A 24,338-nucleotide genomic window follows, 5' to 3' on the forward strand; every position below is an offset into this window, starting at 1 on the left:
ACTCAGGGGTGATGCCTGGAGGGAAAGATTTATAACCACCTGCGCTGTGAAGTTTGTCTAGCCTATTGTGCCATTGATGGGGTCTAGCTGGATTCCTGGAGTTGCAGGCCGAGTAGTTTTAGTATATGTGCTGCCGAAGCGAGCACAGGCCGAGTAGTTTTAAGAGTGCCATGGGAGAGAGTCCACATAGTTCTGGGAGATGAACACAGGTTTGAGGATTTTTGTTATTGCGCTGGAAGATCGTCATTCCTTCTGTAGGGTTTGTTTCTTTCCTTTTATTAGCCTGTCATTTTAGTCTTCTGGTGGGACCTCGTGGATTGAGGGTAGTCAGGGCAACAGATGAGAGCTGGACCTTAGCTCAGCGTGGAATGTTAACAGTGGAGAACCCTGTATTCTGAGAAGGAGACAAGGAAGGCACAGTTAGCGGGCTCCCTAACCACTACCACCAAAGACAAAGAGAGAAAGGAGGGAGGTGGGGAACAAATGTGTTTTAACCTTTACAGTACCACTATTTAAGTGGAATATTTGTACTTTTAAAAATTCTCTGATCATGGCAACAGGAACCAAGAGAGGCTTCTGTCTGCCCTTGGCAGAACCTGAGGAGATGTTGCTACTTGGGCCCTGGAGAGGAATGATACATAACTGCTGCTGTACATATGCTGGAAACATAGACATTTTGTGAATTTTAATAACGATAGCAGAGTCTTTTCCATTTGTTCAGCAGGTGTTACATTCCTAGGAGTGTGTGAAATTCAACTACTAGTTGAAGGCACTGGCTGAATATTGCCTATATGCCTGTCTTGTATATAGTTGCTCAGCATGAGGTAAACACTCAAAATAGTTTGAACTTAAAGTCTTCTGTGGTAATTGGATAAGTTGTTCTGAAATGATGATATACATGCTAAAGATAAGACTCAGAGATGGAAGTGCAGTGAAAGAAATGAGAGTATTTAAAAGATCTGAACTTTGGTCATTTAATAGTTGATGCTGTGGATAAAACTACTGATTTCCACTCCAACCCCAACCCCACCCCCTTGTGATCATACAACAAATAGTGGTTTTCTGGGCCTCAGATTGGCTGGTAATGAGGAAAATCTGAAGACTGGAAGCCAAATACTAGCTTTTAAATCTTTATAAATACACAATTATGGCCTTCAGGTGGGCTTCCCAGGTGGCTCAGTGGGTAAAGAACTTGCCTGCAGTGCAAGAGATGCTGGAGATATGGGTTCGATTCCTGGGTCAGGAAGATCCCCTGGAGGAGGGCACAACAACCCACTCCAGTATTCTTGCCTGGAAAATCCCATGGACAGAGGAGCCTGGTGGGCTACAGTCCCTAGGTCTCAAAGAGTCGGATATAATTGAAGCAACCTAACTCAGCACAGCTCAAGGTAAAACACAGCATATGAATTGTAGAGAGAATTCTGAACTTGTTCTAAGCATTACAGAAAGTAATTGTAATCCTAATTCCTTTCGGATTTGTGCCTGGGAACAAAAATGGAGCAAAACAAAATCTCAAACAATTGCATGGGTATTTTTCTGCCCTTAAGTGAAAATATGTACTATTCACATTGGGTATTCAATTTAATATATGAATACTTATTGAATGATTACCACTAAAAAAGACATCCTACTAGGTTGTCTATGAGATATAAGGCCGTAGAAGCTTGTTTTACACTTTCCATTCATAAATCCATGCAACAATTAAAAGTAAAATAATCTGCAAATAAGCTCCTATTACTAATAGATATCTATGAAATGTATCAAAGATTAATTATCAAATCTTTAGCTATATTAATTAGCTACTCACCCTCACCTTGTTCTTTGTAGTAGATTTTCTTATGCACTTGTTCTAGTAGGTGGTTCTTGACTCACTGTTTGTTTAATGAGAAACACATTATGGTAAGAGGAAATGGACATTGAATAAAATGATGGTTTTTTACTTTCAGCACTGTCCAGGTGGTGCCAGTTATTCTAAGGTTGCAACGACAATTGCAAGCTTCCAGATTGTGCATGATTTTAGATTCCTTCATGCAGGGGTTGGGGGAGAGAAGTTTAGGTACAGGGCTCTCTTGGTCTCCTTGGGGGATTGAATCCAGGAGGCCCCACAGATACCAAGAGTTATGATGCTCAAGTTCCTTACATAAAATGCTGTAGTATTTGCGATAGCACTTCTTCCCATATACTTTAAATAATCACTAGATTACCTATAATACCTAAATCATCAAGAGATACTTCTAATACCTCTTCATCTTCTTGATGAAGAGGTATTCATACCTTCATCAAGGTATTATAAGTACCTCTTGATGAAGGTGAAAGAGGAGAGTGAAAAAGCTGGCTTAAAATTCAACATTCAAAAAACTAAGATCATGGCATCTGGTCCCATCACTTCATGGCATGAAAAAATGAAATGGAAGTTGCTCAGTCATATCTGACTGTTTGTGACCCCATGGAGTCTACAGTCCATGGAATTCTCCAGGCCAGAATACTGGAGTGGGTAGCCTTTCCCTTCTCCAGGGGATCTTCCCAACCCAGGGATTAAACCCAGGTCTCCTGCATTGGAGGGGGATTCTTTACCAGCTGAGCCACCAGGGAAGCCCACTTTATGGCATATAGATGGGGAAATAGTGAAAGACTTTATTTTCTTGGGCTCCAAAATCACTGCAGATGGTAACTGCATATATGAAATTATAAGATGCTTGTTCCTTGGAAGAAAAGCTATGGCAAACCTAGACAGAGTATTAAAAAACAGAGTACTCTGCTGACAAAGGTCCATATAATGAAAGTTATGATTTTTCCAGTACGTGAAAGTCACTCAGTCATGTCTGACTCTTTGCGACCCCATGGACTGCAGTCCATGAAATTTTCCAGGCCAGAATACTGAAGTGGGTAGCCTTTCACTTCTCCAGGGGATCTTCTCAACCCAGGGATCAAAGCCAGGTCTCCCACACTGTGGGTGAATTCTTTACCAGCTGAGCCACATGGGAAGCCCAAGAATTCTGGAGAGGGTAGCCTATCCTTTCTTCAGCAGATCTTCCCAATCCAGGGATCAAACTGGAGCCACAAGGGAAGCCCAAGAATTCTGGAGAGGGTAGCCTATCCTTTCTTCAGCAGATCTTCCCAATCCAGGGATCAAACTGGAGCCACAAGGGAAGCCCAAGAATTCTGGAGAGGGTAGCCTATCCTTTCTTCAGCAGATCTTCCCAATCCAGGGATCAAACTGGAGCCACAAGGGAAGCCCAAGAATTCTGGAGTGGGTAGCCTATCCCTTCTTCAGCAGATCTTCCCAACCCAGGGATTGAACTGGGGTGTCCTGCATTGCAGGCAGATTCTTTACCAACTGAGCTATCAGGGAAGCCCTCACATATGGATGTCAGAGTTAGACCATAAAGGCCGATCGCTGAGGAATTGATGCTTTTAAACTGTGGTGTTGGAGAAGACTCTTGAGCATCCTTTGGACTGCAAGGAGAACAAATTAGTCTATCCTAAAGGGAATCAATCCTGAATATTCTTTGGAAGGATTGATGCTGAAGCTGAAGCTCCAATACTTTGGCCATCTGTTGCGAAGAGCTGACTCATTGGAAAAGACCCTGATGCTGGGAAAGATAGAAGACAAGAGGAGAAGAGAACAACAGAAGACGAAATGGTTGGATAGCATCACCGACTCAATGGACCTGAGTTTGAGCAAGCTCTGGGAGATGGTAAAGGACAGGGAAGCCTGGCGTGTGCAGTCCATGGGGTCACAAAGAATGAGACACGACTGAGTGACTGAACAACAACAATCTAAATCAAGGTAAATGATATGTCACTCGTTCATTTGGCCCTCAGCCATGTCTGACTCTGCGATCCCATGGACTGTAGCCCTCGAGGCTCCTTTGTCCATAGGTTTTCTCAGGCAAGATTACTGAAGTGGGTTACCATTCCCTTCTCCAGAGGATCTTCCTGACCCAGGGATCGAACCCAGGTCTCCAGTGTTGCAGGCAGATTTTCTTCCATTTGAGCCACCAAGGAAGACCCATGTAAAGGTAATGTAGATAGTTGCTTGTCTGACAATCCATTTTTTTTTATACTTCCTGAATTTTTAAAAATACTTTCAACCTGTGGCTGATTGATTGCATGGATATGAAACATGGATACAGAAGACTGATTGTAAGCCTAAAGTTACTCTACCTTAAAGAAGTCATGAATCACATATAGAAATAAAATATTCTTCTACTGTTTTTTTTTTAATACCAATAAAGAACAGGCTTCACTATTCTCTTTACCATTTACTACAATAGCAGTAGCAGAAGCAGTGATAATGTTATTGACTTGAGAATCAAGCAGTCAAGTTGACAGATTCTATATTTTAGTAAACTTTACAGTAACTTAACTGCAGATGGCAATACTGGTTAATTTACTCTTTTTCAGAGACATTATTGATGTCAACATTACTAGTACACTAGAAAGTTCATTGTATGCAGTTTTTTAGAAAATCAGATTTTTGCAGTCTTTTTAGCACTGATTCTCCCCCTCCAAAATAGACAGGTCACCCACTAAATTCATTAATGTAAAAGAGAACTTAATATTCTAATACTTAGGGAAAATACAAAACAGTATATTGGCCTATTGCCTTAAATGTAATTCTTCATGTATACTGTGACTGAATATACATAATAGTTTTTGAACTGGATTTGAGTTCATTTCTGGTCTTTAATTGCTATTCCATATCCAAATGCTTATGAGATTTTAGGAAATTTCATTACTTGAGAAGCAGACCTCATAAATGCAGCTAATCAACCCTCCTTAAACTCATTCACATCACAACTGTGCAGACCTAACCATAATTTTAAAATTTTATACAAACATTTAATTTCTCAATGTTTTAAATTTACATTTTACACTTTTAATTTAGTACTAAAATTCTAAAATAAAAATGTAAACAAATTCTTCTAAATTAATATATGTGTTCTTCATTTTCTTAAGATGTGGGAGCAAGTAGGTATTTATATGGCAGACACTTTCGTTGAAGTTACTTGACTAATAAAAACAGAGATGGCTAAGTAAAAAAATCAAAATAACATGATTTCCTTTGAGAATAAGGCATTTTCAGTCTGTCATAATAGTTTAAAATGAATAAAAAGACTTTATGGGTTTTCTCTACAGATAGAAAGCAAATGATTACCCAATTAATTTAATTATTTTGTATCACTAGTAGTGATGAGTTTTATACATTAGATCTGATAGATAGAGTGCCTGATGAACTATGGAATGAGGTTCGTAACATTGTACAGGAGACAGGGATCAAGACCATCCCCATGGAAAAGAAATGTGAAAAAGCAAAATGGCTGTCTGGGGAGGCCTTACAAATAGCTATGAAAAGAAGAGAAGGGAAAAGCAAAGGAGAAAAGGAAAGATATAGCATCTGAATGCAGAGTTCCAAAGAGTAGCAAGAAGAGATAAGAAAGCCTTCCTCAGTGATCAATGCAAAGAAATAGAGGAAAACAACAGAATGGGGAAGTCTAGAGATCTCTTCAAGAAAATTAGAGATACCAAGGGAACATTTCATGCAAAGATGGGTTCGATAAAGGACAGAAATGGTATGGACCTAACAGAAGCAGAAGATATTAAGAAGAGGTGGCAAGAATACACAGAAGAACTGTACAAAAAACATCTTCATGACCAAGATAATCACGATGGTATGATCACTGACCTAGAGCCAGACATCCTGGAATGTGAAGTCAAGTGGGACTTAGAAAGCATCCCTATGAACAAAGCTAGTGGAGGTGATGAAATTCCAGTTGAACTATTTCAAATCCTGAAAGATGATGCTGTGAAAGTGCTGCACTCAATATACCAGCAAATTTGGAAAACTCAGCAGTGGTCACAGGACTAGGAAAGGTCAGTTTTCATTCCAATCCCAAAGAAAAACAATGCCAAAGAATGCTCAAACTACCGCACAATTGCAGTCGTCTCACACTCTAGTAAAGTAATGCTCAAAATTCTCCAAGCCAGGCTTCAGCAATATGTGAACCGTGAACTTCCTGATGTTCAAGCTGGTTTTAGAAAAGGCAGAGGAACCAAAGATCAAATTGCCAACATCCGCTGGATCATGGAAAAAGCAAGAGCGTTCCAGAAAAACATCTATTTCTGCTTTAGTGACTGCCAAAGCCTTTTACTGTGTGGATCACAATAAACTGTGGAAAATTCTGAAAGAGATGGGAATACCAGACCACCTGACCTGCCTCTTGAGAAACCTATATGCAGGTCAGGAAGCAGCAGTTAGAACTGGACATGGAACAACAGCCTGGTTCCAAATAGGAAAAGGAGTACGTCAAGGCTGTATATTGTCACTCTGCTTATTTAACTTATATGCAGAGTACATCATGAGAAACGCTTGGCTGGAAGAAGCATCAGCTGGAATCAAGATTGCCGGGAGAAATATCAATAACCTCAGATATGCAGATGACACCACCCTTATGGTAGAAAGTGAAGAGGAACTAAAGAGCCTCTTGATGAAAGTGAAAAAGGAGACTGAAAAAGTTTGCTTAAAGCTCAACATTCAGAAAACTCAGATCATGGCATTTGGTCCCATCACTTCATGGGAAATAGATGGGGAAACAGTGGAAACAGTGTCAGACTTTATTTTTCTGGGCTCCAAAATCACTGCAGATGGTGACTGCAGCCATGAAATTAAAAGACGCTTACTCCTTGGAAGAAAAGTTATGACCAACCTAAATAGCATATTCAAAAGCAGATACATTACTTTGCCAACTAAGGTCCATCTAGTCAAGGCTGTGGTTTTTCCTGTGGTCATGTATGGATGTGAGAGTTGGACTGTGAAGAAGGCTGAGTGCCGAAGAACCGATGCTTTTGAACTGTGGTGTTGGAGAAGACTCTTAAAAGTCTCTTGGACTACAAGAAGATCCAACCAGTCCATTCTACAGGTGACCAGCCCTGGGTGTTCTTTGGAAGGAATGATGCTGAAGCTGAAACTCCAGTACTTGGCCACCTCATGCAAAGAGTTGACTCATTGGAAAAGACTCTGATACTGGGAGGGATTGGGGGCAGGAGGAGAAGGGGACGACAGAGGATAAGATGGCTTCATGGCATCACTGACTCGATGGACATGAGTCTGAGTTAACTCCAGGAGTTGGCTATGGACAGGGAGGCCTGGCGTGCTGTAATTCATGGGGTCTCAGAGAGTCGGACATGACTGAGTGACTGAACTGAACTGTCCTGAAAATTGTATAAAGAATTACAGTTTAGAAACATAGTAGGCATGTTAGGGTCAGTAGAAATCCTTGAGAGTTGTAGGTTTCAAAAAGTAACTGAAGCACAGTGAATTCAGACCTGTAGGCACATTTGAAGAAGGATGCACCAGAGGGTTTTTTCCTTCCCCATACTGATACTCCACTGAAGAATGGCCAGCTTCTACTATTTCTAGTCTCATATTTACATGATCTTCAGTACATATTGTGCTTGGTCTCAGTTACTTCTAGGCAAATGGATGACTACCTTGGCTTCAAAGGCCAAGCAGGTATCAGCAAACATCCAGTACTCTTCCCTGTGAGATATCAATATTTTGGCAGTATTGTCATGATTTATTTTTTGCCTTAAACTTTTTTCCACTTTGGGACAATTTAAGATCTGTGTTTCCTCTCTATATGAGCTGTGAATTTCATAAATCTGATTCTTTCAAGAGCAATTTAATATACAAAGTATATAGCTGTCCATTTCATCCCTATCAGATTTTCTTTAAAACTTAGTCATCATTGTAATCTTGTTTTATGGAGTAAAATTGTCATTATTGGGAATACATCTGCATTCATTTACAAATTGTTTTTGTACAAAAACTGTCAGAAAATGAGCATTATCATAAATGTTTAATGGACTTTCCAATTTCAATTTCAATAATCTGTATTTTGAAAATATAATTATGTTTTTCCTGATCTACCTTTTATTCTGTTAATGACATTAACTCAATAGGCTGTAAACACTTTGGGGGCAGTGGCCAGTTTATTGTTTTATCCTCAGTGCCTAGAAAAAAACTGTGGCTTGTTAAGAGTTTCAATAAATATTTATTGGATACTGAGAGAATGAATATTCAATTAATGAATTTACCCTCAAGAAGCCTCAATGTCCTTAACTGTATAACAGTGGGTGCTATTTAGTCATTTCCCAATTCCTTCTGAAACTCAGTCAGTTCAGTTCAGTCACTCAATCGTGTCCAACTCTTTGTGACTCTGTGGACTGCAGCACGCCAGGCTTCTCTGTCCATCACCAAATCCTGGAGCTTGCTCAAACTCACGTCCATCCAGTTGGTGATGCCACCCAATTATCTCATTCTCTATTGTCCCCTTCTCCTCCTGCCTTCAAACTTTCCCAGCATCAGGGTCTTTTACAGTGAGTCATTTCTTTATATCAGGTGGCCCAAATATCAGAGCTTTCAGCTTCAGCATCAGTCCTTCCAGTGAATATTCAGGACTGATTTCCTTTAGGATTGACTGGTTTGATCTCCTTGCAGCCCGAGGGACTCTCAAGAGTCTTCTCCAACAGCACAGTTCAAAAGAATCAATTCTTTGATGCTCACCTTTCTTTATGGTCCAACTCTTACATCCATACATGACTACTGGAAAAATCAAACCATAGCTTTGATTATAGGGGCCTTTGTCGGCAGAGTAATGTCTCTGCTTTTTAATATTCTGTCTAGGTTTGTCATAATGTTTCTTCCAAGGAGCAAGTGTCTCTTAATTTCATGGCTGCAGTCACCATCTGCAGTGATTTTGGAGCCCCCCAAAATAAAGTTTGTCACTGTTTCCAATGTTTCCCCATCTATTTGCCATGAAATGATGGGACTGGATGCCATGATCTTAGTTTTTTGAATGTTGAGTTTTAAGCCAGCTTTTTCACTCTCCTCTTTAACTTTCATCAAGAGGTTCTTTAGTTCCTCTTCACTTTCTCCCATAAGGGTGGTGTCATGAGCATATCTGAGGTTATTGGTATTTCTCCTAGCAATCTTGATTCCAGCTTCTGCTTCATCCAGCCTGGCATTTCACATGATGTACTTTGTATATGTCATTTTTGAGTTTCAATTTTGAACTTCTGAAACTAAGTTGTATATATTTGTATCTTTGTGTCTATGGTGTCCAATACAGTATTCTATGTAGCTAATATACTACCAATTTAGTTTTATGATAATGGCAAAAATTAGAGCACTTAGGCATTTACAAGCTAGAATATGATAAGCAACATACTCAAAAGTAACAACTTTGGTTGTGCATTCACTTCCTGAGTGTATTCAGGTAGAACTATGACTCCATGGCTCAACTTATATGTTACATAATAAATGTATTGAATTTATTAAAGTTCTAGAAAAGTGGGAATATCTGTTTAATATACCCATTCATAATAGTAAAAGGAAAGTCTGTTCATTTGCTTATGTAAAAAGTAGCATAGAAAAAATAATATTATTATTATTCAAACTGCTATTAGTCATTCCAGTAAGAACTAGAAATCATCATTTTGCAGTTGTGAAAACTAAGGCAGGAAAAGTTAGCAACTTCCCCTCAATCACAACTAATTAATGATGTGGCTAGGATAACAATGCTGGGTTCTTTAGATCCTGTCCTAGGCTCAACAAAAAGTAGACATAAAAAGAGATCCTGGGGCCATCCATGGTGCTAAGGAACACTAGAACAACATCGATTTCCTCTGTTGGTGTAATAAGCAATACTGTTCAAGTTTAGAAACAGAATTCCTGAAGAGAGCTTCTAAATAGAGTTATTTTCTTTTTCCTTACAATATTAAATGTCCTAGTGACCATTGAAGCTGTAAGAGCTGACATTAACATAGCTTAGGTAGACTCTCAGAAAGTAAAGCTATATATATATATATAATGAATATATTAATTATTTCCTGGAATTGTGCTGTGATGGCCTAAGAGCTAAAAGGTAAAATCATCTAGAGGGAGAGGTGAGGGAAAAACGAACTGATATTAACTTTTTTCCATTCAGATGTGTCCCAAAGTGTTATAATCTACTGTTAAATATTCTGTTATTGAATAGAGAACATGATAGCTTTTAAAACCTTGTAAGTCAGTTTGTCCATACTGCAAGGTTATTTTAATTTAACAATGAGGACTGTTGTTTTCTCTTCAGTATCCATTGTTCCTTTAGTTGTGTTTAAGTAGTCACACATTTATTTATTTATTTAAAATTATTATTATTATTATTTTACTTTACAATATTGTATTGGTTTTGCCATACATCAATATGCATCCGCCACGGGTGTACACATGTTCCCCATCCTGAACAAAACAATATTAAGTGATATATTATCATTTTGAATATATTATAATATGAGTTGTTAATATACATGAGAGGTAGTTTTAGCATTATGCTTTTTTTTGACAAATATTTACTGAGGTCTTACTATGTGAAAGCCACTGTGCCAAACATTTAAATGTACTGGTACCATTAAATGTGCATAGTTTTTCAAGTTAACATAAATGTAGAGTTAATATATAATAAGAGATTATAAATTATTTACTCAATTATGAATATATGTAAAGATTTACAAGTAAATTTGGCTAATTTAATTATATTTGATATCATGCTTGATACTGTCAAGCAGGCTTATTTCTCTCCCTTGATTTTTGTCTCCTCATAACAAAGGTTTGGAATGACAGACTAATTACAGCTCAAGCAGGCAGGATTTCTCAGCCCCTGTCTTTTCATAGTAAGCATTCAAAACAATGGTAAGGTTACAGCTCAGTTATAGCTCAAACAGAGAGGTTTTTTACTAAACAGACAAGGGATAGTACACTCCTGAGATGTGGGGACAAGCCAACCCTGAAGTACTGGCCACAATCCCTCTTGGCTTTCCCTTTTTATACTCCCTGTTTCCTCCTCTTAGTTCTACCCTGTACAAAATGCAAATGGGCCAATCAGGGAAGGGATGCATAATAGGTCACATGGTCACATGCATAATAGGGCTTTTATATATTCATCTAAATGGGTGCAGACTGAGAGTTTTGATAGTTTCAAGTTATATAATAACAGGCTGTATTGTGTATGTCTTTCCCATAATTCAGTCTGTTATAATCAGATGTATGTATGTATAGAATATTTATGAATACCTAATGGACTCCTAGGAGCCTAAGGTCACTTAAGGAAGTCCCTGTGGTTAGTTTGTATCTATTGTGTGCCTACATTACCTGTGCAGGAGTTGGAAAAGTTTCTGGGGTTATTTTTGTAGCCTATATGTGAGCACTCCTGGGCCTGCCTGGAATGGGATTTAGAGATCAGCTTGCATCCTTTTCAGTTAGGCCACCTCTTGTTGCTTATGCCTAACTTCCTATCTAACAATACCATTTCATTGAATTTAGGATGCTGTTGATTACAAGGCACACCATTATTTTATATTACACCAGGAAAATCAAAAAAGACTACAAAAATTAAATTATGACTTGGTGCTTTTTCATCACATAGAATTTTTAGTTTACACCTATGGAAAAATTTCTTTTAAAACAGACATAAATCTTAAAAATCATATATCACTCTTGTACAAGTATAAAAAGGGAAACAAAACAACAACAACAGAAAGGAAAACATAAAAGACAAATAGATTAATTTAAAATGTAAAGTACTGAGTCTGATTCTTCTGAATGGTGATACTTTCATTTATGCACATATTATTGGAGACTATGGCATCAAAAATACTGTCAAGAGTAGTAATGATCAATTTTTTTCCTTAAAGGAATTCATTGTTGTGCTGAGTTGCTTCAGTCATGTCTCTTAGCAGTCCCATTGTAGCATGCCAGGCCCCTCTGCCTATGGGATTCACCAGGTAAGAAAACTAGAGTGGGTTGCCATGCCCTTCTCTGAAAGAGATGGGAATACCAGACCACCTGATCTGCCTCTGGAGAAATTTGTATGCAGGTCAGGAAGCAACAGTTAGAACTGGACATGGAACAACAGACTGGTTCCAAATAGGAAAAGGAGTTCGTCAAGGCTGTTTACTGTCACCCTGTTTATTTAACTTACATGCAGAGTACATCATGAGAAACGCTGGACTGGAAGAAACACAAGCTGGAATCAAGATTGCCAGGAGAAATATAAATAACCTCAGATATGCAGATGACACCACCCTTATGGCAGAAAGTGAAGAGGAACTAAAAAGCCTCTTGATGAAAGTGAAAGAGGAGAGTGAAAAAGTTGGCTTAAAACTCAACATTCAGAAAACGAAGATCATGGCATCAGGCTTCCCACCACTTCATGGGAAATAGATGGGGAAACAGTGGATACAGTGTCAGACTTTATTTTTCTGTACTCCAGAATCACTGCAGATGGTGACTGCAGCTATGAAATTAAAAGATGCTTACTCCTTGGAAGGAAAGTTATGACCAACCTAGATAGCATATTCAAAAGCAGAGACATTACTTTGCCAACAAAGGTTCGTCTAGTCAAGGCTATGGTTTTTCCTGTGGTCATGTATGGATGTGAGAGTTGGACTGTGAAGAAGGCTGAGCGCCGAAGAATTGATGCTTTTGAACTGTGGTGTTGGAGAAGACTCTTGAGAGTCCCTTGGACTGCAAGGAGATCCAACCAGTGCATTCTGAAAGAGATCAGCCCTAGGATTTCTTTGGAAGGAATGATGCTAAAGCTGAAACTCCAGTACTTTGGCCACCTCATGTGAAGAGTTGACTCATTGGAAAAGACTCTGATGCTGGGAGGGATTTGGGGCAGGAGGAAAAGGGGACGACAGAGGATGAGATGGCTGGATGGCATCACTGACTCCATGGACGTGAGTCTGAATGAACTCCGGGAGTTGGTGATGGACAGGGAGGCCTGGCGTGCTGCGATTCATGGGATCACAAAGAGTCGGACACGACTGAGCGACTGATGTGATCTGATCTCCTGGGAATCTTCCTGACCCAGGGATTGAAGCTGTGTCTCGTCTCCTGCATTGGCAGGCGGGTTTTTTTTTTTTTTTTTTTTTAACCACTAGTACCACCTGGAAAATCCCAGGGGAATTCAAAAGAGATATAAATACTAGTGTTACTGTGCTCTAAAGCTAGCTAACAATACTTTCTGCGGGGTGGCGCGGAGCGGATGCGAAGCGGGGCGGTCCGGCGGCATGTCGGTCAGCAGGAAGAGCTGGGCCACTCTATCCAGGTGAGCCGGGGTCCCGACTGCTCTGGGGGCCACAGGGTCGGGGCCACACGGAGCAGCCCCTGGGGTTCCAGCCCTCCTTCCTCCTTGGGGACGCAGGCCTGAGCAGGCTGCCTACGGAGGGCTGTCCAGCCTGGAGAGGCTGCTCTGGGGGCTGGGGAGGTGTTCAAGAGGTAAACGGCCAAGTCTCAGCTTCTGAGCCACCCCTGACTGCTTGTCTGTCTTTGGAGAGTCTGAGAGGCCCCTCCCGGGAGGAGGTGACCACACTGCCTTGCAGGGTCAGTGAGTGGGCCAGGCGGGCAGGTGCCTTCCCAGGGATGAGGCTCAGGCTCTGGGCGCAGCGTTTTGGGGTGCTGTTGGGGCTGGGAAACCTCATGCTTGGCGCTCTCCCTCTCTGCGCTTCAGTTTTCACTCACAAGCGGGGCCTTCAAAGGGTCCAGGGACTGGGTGTCTCATCCTTGTCTGCTGGACATCTAGTCAGAGAAGCCTGGGGGGTGGGTATCCAGGAGGTAGCACCCACATGCAGTTGGAGTGCCAGGCTGCCTTGGCACAGGAGTGGCTGAGAGGAGCTACCCCACGCCCGAGGTCAGGGGCGGCGGCCGAGAGGAGCTACCCCACGTCCAAGGAGCAGCAGCTGAGTGGGCGCAGAAGGTCTGAGAGGAGCTACTCCATGTTCAAGGTCAGGAGGTGCTGCGGTGAGGAGATACCCCTCGTCCAAGGTAAGGAGCAGCGGCTGCGCTTTGCTGGAGCAGCCGTGAAGAGATACCCCACCACCAAGGTAAGATAAACCCAAGTAAGATGGTAGGTGTTGCAGAGGGCATCAGAGGGAAACACACTGAAACCATAATCATGGAAAAATAGCCAATCTGATCACATGGACCACAGCCTTGTCTAACCCAATGAAACTGAGCCATGCCATGAGGGGCCACCCAAGACAGATGGGTCGTGGTGGAGAGGTCTGACAGAATGTGGTCCACTGGAGAAGGGAATGGCAAGCCACTTCAGTTTTATTGCCTTGAGAACCCCATGAACAGTATGAAAAGGCAAAATGATAGGATACTGAAAGAGGAACTCCCCGGGTCAGTAGGTGCCCAATATGCTACTGGAGATCAGTGGAGAAATCACTCCAGAAAGAATGAAGGGATGGAGCCAAACAAAAAACAATACCCAGCTGTGGATGTGACTGGTGATGGAAGCAAGGTCTGATGCTGTAAAGAGCAATATTGCATAGGAAACTGGAATGTCAGGTCCATGAATCAAGGCAAATTGGAAGTGATCAAACGAGATGGCAAGAGTGAACGTCGACATTCTAGGAATCAGTGAACTAAGGACTGGAATGGGTGAATTTAACTCAGATGACCATTATATCTACTATTGTAGGCAGGAATCCCTTAGAAGAAATGGAGTAGCCATCATGGTCAACAAAAGAGTCTGAAATGCAGTACTTGGATGCAATCTCAAAAACGACAGAATGATCTCTGTTTGTTTCCAAGGCAAACCATTCAATTTCACAGTAATCCAAGCCTATGCCCCAAACAGTAATGCTGAAGAGGCTGAAGTTGAATAGTTCTATGAAGACTCTTGAGAGTCCCTTGGACTGCAAGGAGATCCAAGCAGTCCATTCTGAAGGAGATCAGCCCTGGGATTTCTTTGAAAGGCATGATGCTGAAGCTGAAACTCCAGTACTTTGGCCACCTCATGCGAAGAGTTGACTCATTGGAAAAGACTCTGATGCTGGGAGGGATTGGGGGCAGGAGGAGAAGGGGATGACAGAGGATGAGATGGCTGGATGGCATCACTGACTCGATGGACGTGAGTCTGGGTGAACTCCGGGAGTTGGTGATGGACAGGGAGGCCTGGCGTGCTGCGATTCATGGGGTCGCAAAGAGTCGGACACTACTGAGAGACTGATCTGATCTGATCTGATGAAGACCTTCAAGACCTTTTAGAACTAACACCCAAAACGATGTCCTTTTCATTATAGGGGACTGGAATGCAAAAGTAGGAAGTCAAGAAACATCTGGAATAACAGGCAAATTTGGCCTTGGAGTATGGAATGAAGCAGGGCAAAGGTTAATAGAGTTTTGCCAAGAGAACACACTAGTCATAGCAGACACCCTCTTCCAACAACACAAGAGAAGACTCTACACATGGACATCACAGGATGGTCAACACTGAAATCAGGTTGACTATATTCTTTGCAGCCAAAGATGGAGAAGCTCTATACAGTCAGCAAAAACAAGCCCGGGAGCTGACTGTGGCCCAGATCATGAACTCTTTATTGCCAAATTCAGACTTAAATTGAAGAAAGTAGGGAAAACCACTAGACCATTCAGGTATGACCTAAATCAAATCTCTTATGATTATACAGTGGAAGTGAGAAATAGATTTAAGGGACTAGATCTGATAGATAGAGTGCCTGATGAACTATGAATGGAGGTTCATGACATTGTACAGAAGACAGGAATCAAGACCATCCCCATGGAAAAGAAATGCAAAAAAGCAAAATGGCTGTCTGAGGAGGTCTTACAAATAGCTGTGAAAAGAAGAGAAGTGAAAAGCAAAGGACAAAAGGGAAGATATAAGCATCTGTATGCAGTGTTCCAAAGAATAGCAAGGAGAGACAAGAAAGCCTTCCTGAACAATCAATGCAAAGAAATAGAGGAAAACAGTAGAATGGGAAAGACTAGAGATCTCTTGAAGAAAATTGGAGATACCAAGGAAACATTTCATGCAAAGATGGGCTCGATAAAGGACAGAAAGGGTTGGACCTCACAGAAGCAGAAGATATTAAGAAGACATGGCAAGAATACACAGAAGAAGTGTACAAAAAAGAGCTTCACGACCCAGATAATCACGATGGTGTGATCACTCACCTAGAGCCAGACATGCTGGAATGTGAAGTCAAGTGGGCCTTAGAAAGCATCACTACAGACAAAGCTAGTGGAGGTGATGGAATTCCAGTTGAGCTCTTTCAAATCCTGAAAGATGATGCTGTGAAAGCGCTGCACTCAATATGCCAGCAAATTTGGAAAACTCAGCAGTGGCCACAGGACTGGAAAAGGTCAGTTTTCATCCCAATCCCAAAGAAAGGCAATGCCAAAGAATGCTCAAACTACCACACAATTGCACTCATCTCACACGCTAGTTAAATAATGCTCAAAATTCTGCAAGCCAGGCTTCAGCAGTACGTAAATCGTGAAATTCCAGATGCTCAAGCTGGTTTTAGAAAAGGCAGAGGAACCAAAGATCAAATTGCTAACATCCGCTGGATCATCAAAAAAGCAAGAGAGTTCCAGAAAAACATCTATTTCTGCTCTATTGACTATGCGAAAGGCTTTTACTGTGTGGATCACAGTAAAGTGTGGAAAATTCTTCAACAGATGGGAATACCAGACCACCTGACCTGCCTCTTGAGAAACCTATATGCAGGTCAGAAAGCAACAGTTAGAACTGGACATGGAACAACAGACTGGTTCCAAATAGGAAAAGGAGTACGTCAAGGCTGTATATTGTCACCCTGCTTATTTAACTTATATGCAGAATACATGATGAGAAATGCTGGATTGGAAGAAGCACAAGCTGGAATCAAGATTGCCAGGAGAAATATCAATAACCTCAGATATGCAGATGACACCACCCTTATGGCAGAAAGTGAAGAGGACCTAAAAAGCCTCTTGATGAAAGTGAAAGTGGAGAGTAAAAAAGTTGGCTTAAAGCTCAACATTCAGAAAACTAAGATCATGGCATCTGGTCCCATCACTTCATGGCAGATAAATGGGGAAAGAAGGAAACAGTGTCAGACTTTATTTTTCTGGGCTCCAAAATCACTGCAGATGGTGATTGCAGCCATGAAATTAAAAGACGCTTACTCCTTGGAAGGAAAGTTATGACCAACCTGGATAGCATATTGAAAAGCAGAGATATTACTTTGCCAACAAAGGTCCATCTAGTCAAGGGTATGGTTTTTCCAGTGGTCATGTATGGATGTGAGAGTTGGGCTGTGAAGAAAGCTGGGTGCCGAAGAATTGAAGCTTTTGAACTGTGGTGTTGGAGAAGACTCTTGAGAGTCCCTTGGACTGCAAGGAGATCCATCCAGTCCATCCTAAAGAAGATTAGTCCTGGGTATTCATTGGAAGGACTGATGTTGAAGCTGAAACTCCGTACTTTGGCCACCTGATGTGAAGAGCTGACTCACTGGAAAAAACCCTGATGCTGGGAGGGATTGCGGCCCAGAGGAGAAGGGGATGACAGAGGATGAGATGGCTGGATGGCATCACCGACTCGATGGACATGAGTTTGAGTGAACTCCAGGAGTTTGTGATGGACAGGCGGGCCTGTTGTGCTGTGATTCATGGGATCGCAAAGAGTCGGACAGGACTGAGCGACTGAAGTTATCTAAACTGAATGGTAGCCGTATAGTTATGTTGAATCTGACAATGTTGCCAAACTCATTTGACCCAGCAAAAATTTGGTTATGAAGGTTATGTGTTTGTTTCACTATTTTCTCAACACTTTCTTCCAAGCCATTTAAACTCATTCTTTGACTTCTGATTCTGATGCATTTGCTTTAGCATAAACAGAGAGAAAAGTATGACACAATTACTTAATGACTACTAGTAGTTGTAACAGGTCATTGATACTGATACATTCTTATTTCGAAAACTGAAATGTCAAAAATATGCATATTATAATCAATTAAATATGGTAATGATATGAAGTTTCTATCATTTACTAAAATTCAAAAAAAAGGCACACTGCTGCTACGGCTGCTCCTAAGTCACTTCAGTCGTGTCTGACTCTGTGCGACCCCATAGACGGCAGCCCACCAGGCTCCCCCGTCCCTGGGATTCTCCAGGCAAGAACATAGGAGTGGGTTGCCATGTCCTTCTCCAATGCATGAAAGTGAAAAATGAAAGTGAAGTCGCTCAGTCGTGTCTGACTCAGCAACCCCATGGACTGCAGCCTATCAGGCTTCTCTGTCCATGGGATTTTCCAGGCAAGAGTACTGGAGTGGGGTGCCATTGCCTTCTCTGGAAAAAGGCAATAGTCAATAACAATTAAAATAGAAATTTTAAGAGGCATTGTTGCAACAGTAATAGGTTGGTTGATTATGTATTGGATTTATGGTTGAGGAAGAGACTGATAGCTGTTTCCTAGTATTCATTTCCCCCTTCTATTTCACAGCATTAGAATCCTTTAGTTTTAGTTTGGTATGTGGCAGCATTATTAAAAAAAAAAAAAAAAAACTTTAAAAAGGACAGCTTTTTTCAGCATACTTTATAGGTTGGTACAATCGCATGAGTAAGTTATGATTGTCGGAATATTAGCAGCAGTGATGTGCACTACTTCTAGATTTTTCCCTTGAAGTGAAAGGACACACCATTACCTTCCTTTCTCCCTTGTTATTTTTCATCCAGCTGCCTGGAATGTAGACATGTAAGCTTGCATCTTGGACATTAAGGAAGAGGCAAAAACCTTTGAATAGTAAAGCAAAAACATGGGAAAAACAGGATTTCAGACACTTAAGCTGATGTGTTTACCATGACTTGCTTATACTGGACCAATTAATTAAATGAGAGAGAAATAAACTTCTATTTTGTTTGTTACTATCAATTTGGTCCCTTGTTGTAGAAATCAGAATTATGTGGCATTATAATAATAATACCATATTGTTGTTGTTGCTTAGTTACTAAGTCTTGTCCAACTCTTTGCAACCCCATAAACAACAGCATACCAGACTTGCCTGTCCTTCAGTATATACCTGACTTTGCTCAAACTCATGTCCATTGAGTCAGTGATGCCATCTAACCATCTCATCCTGTGTCACCCCCTTCTTATCTTGCCCTCAATCTTTCCCAGAATCAGGGTCTTTTCCAATGAGTCAGTCCTTAACATCAGGTGGCCAAAGTACTGGAGCTTCAGCTTCAGCATCAGTCCTTCCAATGAATATTTAGGACTGATTTCCTTTAGGATTGACTGGTTTGCTCTCCTTGCAATCCAAGCGACTCTCAAGAATCTTCTCCAGCACAGTTCGAAAGCATCAATTCTTCGGCGCTCAGCCTTCTTTGTGGTCCAACTGTCACATCCATACATGACTATTGGAAAAACCATAGCTTTGACTATATGGACAATGAGGACAACCAAAGAAACAAAAGATTTGCAATTTACAATAAATTATAATTTCTGATTAATTGAGAAGTTACTTATTTGTACGTTTTGAGAAATTAAAGAACTAGAATTTTTAAATTTAAAAAAGTGGTACAGTAGTAATTGGAATCGAGAGAATAGCAATTGGTCTATGATTTTCTGCATCATTGTAGCCATCTGCATGGATAATACGTACTTAGTCCTAACAGTATTTACAATTTATAGTAATTAAGACCATGCAAATGTTAGAAATTAGCAAAATCCTGGTTTATTAAAAGCTTATGAGGACTTAGCATGTTTTTGCTAATTATGTTTTCTGATGAGAGTGGTTTTTTTTTTTTTTTTTCCCCAGAACTCTCTGACTTTATTTTGAGCTATTAAGGCATGATAAAAGAATAAGATCTTTATAGCTACATATGAAGAGTCAGCCAGCCAGACAGATAAGTAGACACATAGAGGTAGAAGCAATAGTTATGCATATGTATGTAATCAAATCAGGGTTTGTGTAATATTAAACCTGATTATCCTTGAGCCTAATTTAATTTTTGAAATTTCATTAACTTCAATTCTTACTAAGATATAATTGGATGCATGGTATATAATGGGTTATTTTTAATTATCCAGAGACATTGAAAGTTTGAGCTACAGAGATCCTACTCATCAAGTTTATTCATTATACAATGGGTAACTTCAAAGTCTGTGTGGTGAAGGAAAATCATTCATATTCATCTCCCTCCAGTGATCTCATCTCCACCTTACTTCATTTCTTTCATGATCATTACCAAACACTTGTCATTATGTTAAAAGTACTATTTTAGAATTATAAATCCAAATATTCCAAACCCCAACCAAAAGCTCCTGTGCTTTCTTCTTTTGCATTTGGAAACTCCATTCAATTTTCTACCTCTAGGTGAATTCCCTGTCAATAAATATTGCATCGTGCTTATGATACATCATTTAATCATTGCAATCACTTTCTCCTTTGAGGTTTATTACATTCTTCTGGGAGGATAGAAGATGCTCATTCATGGATAAATTCATCTGCTTCTTTATTCCTACACCAAAGAACCTGAATATTTAGAAGATTTTAAAACCAGGCAGGCTAGTATCACTCTTAGTCTTCAGTTGCAAAAGAACCCTCAGTTCTGACCAGATGTCGTGTGTTTTCCTATTCCATTTTCTCCTATTCTCTAAAGTTCATGTATCAAATTTTCCCCACTGTATTTAAATATTCCAAATTATTTTCCAACATCCCAAAATAACTGGTAGTTGACTCTAACTCCTATTTGGAGAGAAAATTATAAACAAGAATTCTCTTGAATTCCTGCCTATACTTATAGAATTTGACTTCAGAACTATACTCTTTTTCTTGAAAAGGAAGAAGTGATAGAGTTCTTTCATCTTTGCTTCAGATTCCATCCATCATCACCTTTTATGTGACTTTATTAATTATTCACTCTGCTTGATTTTCTTTCTCTCCTTATCTGGTACTACTTTCCCATAAATTATAAACCGTGATGAAATATTGCACATTTTAATTAAAAACACCCATTAAAAACATCAATTCCAAGAGTGATTCTTTTTTTTTTTTCCTTTTATTTTTTTTATTTTTTAAACTTTACATAATTGTATTAGTTTTGCCAAATATCAAAATGATTCCGCCACAGGTATACATGTGTTCCCCATCCTGAACCCTCCTCCCTCCTCCCTCCCCATACCCTCCCTCTGGGTCATCCCAATGCACTAGCCCCAAGCATCCAGTATCGTGCATCGAACCTGGACTGGCATCTTGTTTCATACATGATATTTTACATGTTTCAATGCCATTCTCCCAAATCTTCCCACCCTCTCCCTCTCCCATAGAGTCCATAAGACTGTTCTATACATCAGTGTCTCTTTTGCTGTCTCGTACACAGGGTTATTGTTACCATCTTTCTAAATTCCATATATATGTGTTATTATATTGTATTGGTGTTTTTCCTTCTGGCTTACTTCACTCCAAGAGTGATTCTTTCCTCCTTTCCTAAATACAATATCTTGAAAGAACTATCTATACTCATAGAATTCACATCCTCACTCTCATTCATTCATTAAACTACATTCATCTGGTTAACACAGTCTCTGCTGCACTAGTCTCATTGAATTCACTGCAGACTTACTTGTTTAAGTTAATATTTACTTATCTACCTTAGTTTTGATTGAACTTATTTTAACTTCTTATACTACTTATCACTTTATAAATACTCTCCAAACTTCTATGAAAGCACCTTGACCTCATTTTTTTCATGTCTCTACTCTTTCTCAGTCTTATATGCAGGCTCTTTGTTCTTTAAATTTCTCTTTCTTTCTTTAATTATTGATGTCTTCAGGATTCTGTTGAGGAGCTTTAACCTTCTTTGTCATGGATTCAGATTCTTCTGTTTAAAGAAGTCCTTCAATTTTATTTTCAGTTGCAGTCATATATGACCAACAGCTTACTCAAAATTTCTACTTGCATGTTGAGTATTATTATTAATATATGGTCTAAACCCAACATAGTTGAAGTCATGGTCTTCCTTACTTCATCATCCTGTTTGTCTCCCAATGAATCACATTCTTGTTCTTCAATCTTCACACTCCTCACTAGCCCCTTGCCTTGCCAAATACCTCTAAAATGTGCTCTTTTTCCCATTCTAGCCACTCTTGTTCAGAAATACTCTCATCTCTCATGTGGATGACTACTATAATCGGTAACTATTTTTTCTCTTCTCATCTGGTCTCCACTTTTATTTTCTCCCCAGCCAGAGTGTTATTTATGAAATGCATATTTAACCATTTCATACCTTGACATAAAAATGCTTCTGGGACTACATCTTTCAATTTGAACTAAGTCCAAACTCATAACATCCTTTATGTCATAGTTAAATGTTGAAAAACAAGCATTAAAAAATTTTTTTTTAAACATTTTGATGACTTTATAAATTCTCACAAATCCTCCCTTAATCTTTTTTAAGCTCCCTTAATCTTTTGATAGTCAGAGTCTTTATCTTGTTTAACAAATTTTGTTGAAGAAAACGTCGTAAAGACCTAATAATTAAACTCTTGGTTTTGTTTTTGAAATACTCTTATTTGTCATAATTGCAATAATAAGAAATGTAAAAATATATAATGCAATAAGCTTGTTTTTATAATTTTAGTTTTATTTTTCTCAAAGAAATTCTAATTAATGAAACTCCTTTCACCTTTTCCTGTTGTGGGAAAAGCCCTTTCCCCTCGTTTTGCATTTCTGGATGGAAGAAGCTACAAGATAAGATAATCATGGAATCTTAGCTTACCCTATCCCTAAGACATGACTTACCTGTTTCCCTATTCATTGATGGATATTCTCTACTCCTTCATGTAGTAAATTTTATAGGGTCAAGTACTCATGGAGAATACTTGTGGTTGTCCAGCCAGGCTTCTGGCTGTATCTGAAAGTCTAATTAATTCAAGGTGATTTGTTAGCAAGTCCACTTTCTAACAGACCTAAGAAGAGTTGATTCTTTTGAACTGTGGTGTTGGAGAAGACTCTTAATGTAAAGCCTCTAATTAAAAAAAAAGAAAAGAGTCCCTTGGACTGCAAGGAGATCAGTCCTGGGTGTTTATTGGAAGGACTGATGTTGAAGCTGAAACTCCAATACTTTGGCCATCTGATGTGAAGAGCTGACTCATTGGAAAAGACCCTGATGCTGGGAAAGATTGAAGGCAAGAGGAGAAGGGGATGACAGAGGATGAGATGGCTGGATGGCATCACCGACTCAATGGACATGAGTTTGGGTAAACTCTGGGAGTTAGTGATGGACAAGGAGGCCTGGCATGCATGGGGTCGCAAAGAATCAGACACGACTGAGTGACTGAACTAACTAAGCTTATACTCACTTTTATTATAATTGCTACCTGGTTGAACAGTTTCTCTGAGCACAACTGGGTAGAAAAATAGAATGTTATTTATTAGCTTCTTGAAAAAATAATTTTTACTTAGAAATCTTGGTCTCTAATATAAATAAATTCACTCCTTTTAGTACCAAAATAACATTGGAAGATGTTTCTCTTCTTATTAATCTGTGAATCACCATTCAATCCATACTCATTCCATACCTATGCCTCCTTTCCCCTAGGTACTCTTGTTTAAAGAAAGAAAAAAAAAAGTTGATAATAGTAACAACCCATTGTTGCCCTTACTATGTTGTTGTTACCCATAGTTGTTGCAAACTATGATGATAAATAATTTACATACATTTCCTTATGTAAAACTCACAGCATTCCTATGAAACAAAAACATAAATTCCTCAATTATACTAAGATTCTTAAAGTCTAAACAAGTTGCCCGAAGCTACACAATGGTGGGGCTGACATTTGAACCCAGGTCAAAATGGTTTCATAGTATAATTATACTATTTTCCTAGTATAAGAATTTCTGCATATTCCTTTCATATCCCTCAACTCTTAGTTATCCAGCTGTCTTGAAGTACATAGGCATATCTTTTTAGATAATTCCCCTAATATGTTTTCAGAAGCCCCATAAATATTTTTTGACTGTGTGATATATACTAAACACTAAAAAAGGTAAATAAAGGAAGTGAGTTTATTTTTAGGCTGGGAACACTTGGAGAAGCAAAATAAACACATATTCACAATCCCTTATCCACAATTATTAAACCTCCAAACCTCAAAAAACTGAAAATTATTTTGTAAATTGTCCAATTTGGCACCAATATCTTACCTAAATTGACATTAAGTTGCTTATGGTCTTCAGTGATCCCATTCACTGTGCCTAATTCATATATTTCATTACATATCTATTAATGTATTTGGTTACTAGATGTTATCCCTGATAATGTTTACCATAATACCTTTCTAATATCCAAAAGAAAATAAGTTTTGAAACCATTGTATCCCAAGCATTTAGGATAAAAATTATCGGCCAAAAAATTATTACTGTTACTATACTAGTGCTGTGGTGGTGGGTGTGCTTTAAAAGCCGTTAGGAACAGAGGAGGCAGAAAGAGCTGCAGGGAA

At 39.5% G+C, this 24,338-nt stretch overlaps 1 protein-coding gene across 1 annotated transcript in view; it reads left to right on the plus strand.

Moving 5' to 3' along the window:
- Window positions 1-24,338, plus strand: part of SYT10 (synaptotagmin 10) — a 116,518-nt gene that overhangs the window by 1,522 nt on the left and 90,658 nt on the right. The window lies entirely within an intron of this gene.

Source organism: Bos indicus, chromosome 5 (assembly GCF_029378745.1).
Source record: "Bos indicus isolate NIAB-ARS_2022 breed Sahiwal x Tharparkar chromosome 5, NIAB-ARS_B.indTharparkar_mat_pri_1.0, whole genome shotgun sequence".
NCBI lineage: Eukaryota > Metazoa > Chordata > Mammalia > Artiodactyla > Bovidae > Bos > Bos indicus.